This window comes from Rutidosis leptorrhynchoides, chromosome 1 (genome assembly GCF_046630445.1).
Source record: "Rutidosis leptorrhynchoides isolate AG116_Rl617_1_P2 chromosome 1, CSIRO_AGI_Rlap_v1, whole genome shotgun sequence".
NCBI classification, from domain to species: domain Eukaryota; kingdom Viridiplantae; phylum Streptophyta; class Magnoliopsida; order Asterales; family Asteraceae; genus Rutidosis; species Rutidosis leptorrhynchoides.
The window spans coordinates 590,988,365-590,992,988 of record NC_092333.1 but is presented as its reverse complement, the minus strand read 5'-3'; the positions used below and the strand labels follow the sequence as shown (position 1 = coordinate 590,992,988).

General features: G+C 30.0%; 1 non-coding gene across 1 annotated transcript; it reads left to right on the top strand.

Moving 5' to 3' along the window:
* Positions 1–281: 281 nt before the first annotated feature.
* Positions 282–388, top strand: LOC139887058 (small nucleolar RNA R71). Its single transcript, XR_011772908.1, has one exon. It is a non-coding gene; the product is annotated as a small nucleolar RNA R71 (small nucleolar RNA).
* Positions 389–4,624: the final 4,236 nt, after the last annotated feature.

Genomic DNA, 4,624 nt, shown 5'->3' with positions numbered 1-4,624 from the left:
TAAATATCTTTAGTCATCTTTTCCATTCGCCTCTCGAAAGCATCTATCTTTGCGGAAATGGAATCAAAGTCATGGCTAGAATCGGCTCTAGCCGCTTAAGATGAACGAGGAATATCTTTTTCCTGGTGCCACTCATGTGAGTGGAAGCAGTGTTATCAATAATTTTGTAAGCTTCAGTTGCGGTTTTCTTCATAATGGAACCACCAGCTGCTATGTCGATGTCTTTTCGTGTAGTAATGTCGCATCCTTGGTAGAATATTTGTACTATTTGATAAGTGTCTAAACCATGTTGAGGACATCCTCTCAACAACTTTTCAAATCTTGTCCACGCCTCATATAGAGTTTCATTTGGCTTTTGTGTGAACGTAACAATTTCTCCTTGAAGTCTCACGGCTTTAGATGCCGGAAAGAATCTTTTAAGAAATTTCTCAACTAAAACATCCCATGTATCAATCGCCTCTTCAGGTAACGGTTCTAACCTATCTTTAGCTTCTCCCTTTAAAGTCCGGGGAAATAACACGAGATAGATCTATTCATCCTCAACTTCTCTGATTTTAAATAGAGTACATATCCTATTAAAGGTACGAAGATGTTCGTTTGGATCTTCCTTCGACGTACCACTAAATTGGTATTGATTAGTTACCATGTGTAGGATTTGTCCTTTGATTTCATAATCTGGCGCATTAATGTCTGGTTGAGTAATGGCATGACCTTGGCCAGTGCGTGTAGCTCTCATTCAGTCTTTCATACTTAGAGCTTCCTGATTTTCCATGATTGAGTTTGTTGAATCTGAATCACTAGAGGATTCTGATTTAATGGTTTCTTCCTCGACAATCTCTGGTTGAATGATTTGTGGTTCAGGAGGAATGATTAGTGGTTCAGAATCTCTGAATTGTCCCTGAATATCTTCCAGGTTCTCAATTGTGAGGTCGGGTTCAAAAAATGAATTATCGGAAATTTGAATTGGAGTACTCGGTCGACTAGATGATGATTCTAAAGAAAAATCAACGGCGACAATATTGGCTAGATGTCTTGATCGAGTTACAGGTGGTGAACGTATGAAAGGTGGTGAACGTTTTGCTCGGTGCATTCACTGAATATCCTATTAGTTATAAAAAACAAAAAAAATTATATAAGTTATCAAATTAATAGACTTTTCTGATTTTGACCACGTTTCGAATAGCCAATAGATGTAGCAGGTAGCCAGGACCCTTTAAATCGGAAGCCCACAACTCGTCACTAACAAATCCAACTATTACTACGAACCAGAAAATTTTTGCATGTCTTTCAATTTAACCGCTTAAAATAATTTTTCATCGAAATTTAAAAAAAGTAAAGAAAATTCTATGTCCTAAAAACTAGAGCGTAGAAATGAGAAAGAAAAAGAGTGCGTCGAAAAATGTCGAAAAATAAAAGGTCGAAAAATAAGCGTCGAAACTTAAAAGTTTAAAAACTAAATATTAAAACTTGCATCTAAAGGTATTAAGGCTTAAAAGGAATTCTATATCCAAAACGACAATAACTTAATTAGGCACTAAAATCTATTAACTATTAAAGCGATAAGCGACGTCGTAAAATTCTAAAGCGCCTAAGTCTTAATCTAAAGAAAAAGCACTTAAGGGATTTTACGGCAAAGCCTAGAAATCTAGAAATATAAAATAACTATGGCAAAAACTAATCTTAAAACTAATTACGAACGATAAAAATACAAATTACGAATTATATGTTTAAAATATACAATTTATAAAAAGAAACAAAAAATGATAAAATTACTTATTTTTATAAAAACATTATTTTTATATTATTAATTTATAAAAATATTAATTTATAATTTAATAAAACTAATTAAAACTAAAATTACAAATTAATTAAAAACTAAACTAAATAATAAAATAATTAACCCTAATTAGGTTTAAAAATAATAATAATAATTAATAAAACACAAACCCTAATCGTACTGCAGAGTTCAGATGTGTCAAATCAGTCCATGTGATTGCATGGGTTTAGACCTTCACTCTCATGCGATCGCATGGAGTGCACGTCCAGATCAGATGCAGGCCGAAATTTTGCAGATTCAGATTTCTTTTATTTTTTTTACTTTGATTTTTTTATTTTCTTATTTTATAGAAAATATAATATAACTAAAACTTATATAAAAAAACTTATTAGTTTTTGAAACTAAAAAAAAACTTTTAAATTTAAACTCTTAAAAATATAGATATATATTTTTCTTTTTTTTAATGTTTTTTTTTATTTTAGTTTTTTAAAATTTAAACTTATGTAAATATATTTTTACAAAAATAGTTTAAAAACTAATTTTTTTATTATAGCATTCTATGGCGTTCCCCGGCAGCGGCGCCAAAAATACTTGATGTGTGCGAGGTGTAGTACGAAATACTATTAATTTTATTATGAAATAATATTAAATACGATACAATTTTACACAAGTTATTTATTTATTTATAGAATGGATATACCTAAACCTTGCTACAACACTTATAGGCTGTAGTGACCCGAACTTTTCCATGTTTATATATATTAAATGAAATTGATATTTACATGATTAAGTGTTTCCAACATGTTAAGCAATCAAACTTATTAAGACTTGATTAATTGGAATAGGCTTCATATAGACAAATGACCACCCAAGTTGACCGGTGATTCACGAACGTTAAAACTTGTAAAAACTATACGATGACATATATATGGTTAAATATATAGTTAACATGATTTTATTATAAGTATGTATCTCATTAGGTATTTTAACAATGAGTTATATACATAAAAATGAGACTATTAAATTAAGAAACTCGAAAACGATATATATAACGATTATCGTTATAACGTCTTACTAGGTACATATGAATCATATTAAGATATTGATACACTTGGTTAATTATGTTAAATGATAAGTAAATGTATCATTAAGTGTATTAACGATGAATTACATATGTAAAAATAAGACTACTAACTTAATGATTTCGAAACGAGACATGTATGTAACGATTATCGTTGTAACGACATTTAACTGTATATATATCATACTAAGATATATTATATATCATAATATCATGATAATATAACAATTTAACATCTCATTTGATATAATAAACAATGGGTTAACAACATTTAACAAGATCGTTAACCTAAAGGTTTCAAAACAACATTTACATGTAACGACTAACGATGACTTAACGACTCAGTTAAAATGTATATACATGTAGTGTTTTAATATGTATTCATACACTTTTGAAAGACTTCAAGACACTTATCAAAATACTTCTACTTAACAAAAATGCTTACAATTACATCCTCGTTTAGTTTCATCAACAAATCTACTCGTATGCACCCGTATTCGTACTCGTACAATACACAGCTTTTAGATGTATGTACTATTGGTATATACACTCCAATGATCAGCTCTTAGCAGCCCATGTGAGTCACCTAACACATGTGGGAACCATCATTTGGCAACTAGCATGAAATATCTCATAAAATTACAAAAATATGAGTAATCATTCATGACTTATTTACATGAAAACAAAATTACATATCCTTTATATCTAATCCATACACCAACGACCAAAAACACCTACAAACACTTTCATTCTTCAATTTTCTTCATCTAATTGATCTCTCTCAAGTTCTATCTTCAAGTTCTAAGTATTCTTCATAAATTCCAAAAGTTCTAGTTTCATAAAATCAAGAATACTTCCAAGATTGCAAGTTTACTTCCAAGTTTTCTAAATTCATTCCAAGTAATCATCCAATATCAAGAAACCTTTGTTACTTACAGTAGGTTATCCTTCTAATACAAGGTAATAATCATATTCAAACTTTAATTCAATTTCTATGACTATAACAATCTTATTTCGAGTGGAAATCTTACTTGAAATTGTTTTCGTGTCATGATTCTGCTTCAAGAACTTTCAAGCCATCCAAGGATCCTTTGAAGTTAGATCCATTTTTCTTATTTCCAGTAGGTTTATCCAAGGAACTTGAGGTAGTAATGATGTTCATAACATCATTCGATTCATACATAAAAAGCTGTCTTATTCAACGTTATAAACTTGTAATCACTAGAACATAGTTTAGTTAATTCTAAACTTGTTCGCAAATAAAGTTAATCCTTCTAACTAGACTTTTAAAATCAACTAAACACATGTTCTATATCTATATGATATGCTAACTTAATGATTTAAAACCCGAAAACACGATAAACACCATAAAACTGGATATACGCCGTCGTAGTAAAACCGGGGGCTGTTTTGGTTGGGATAATTAAAAGCTAAGAAGAACTTTGATTTAAAAGCTATAATTCTGGAAAAATTATTTTTCTTATGAACATGAAACTATATCTAAAAATCATGGTTAAACTCAAAGTGAAAGTATGTTTTTCAAAATGGTCATCAAGATGTCGTTCTTTCGACGAAAATGACTACCTCTTTCAAAAATGACTTGTAACTTGTATTTCCGACTATAAACTTATACTTTTTCTATTTAGATTCAAAAATTTAAGTTCAATACAAAACCGTGGCCACTGGAATCACTCAAAACGGATTAAAAACGAAGAAATGGCGAGTAAAACAAGATTGATAAAAACTACTCATTTTACCTACGTGAA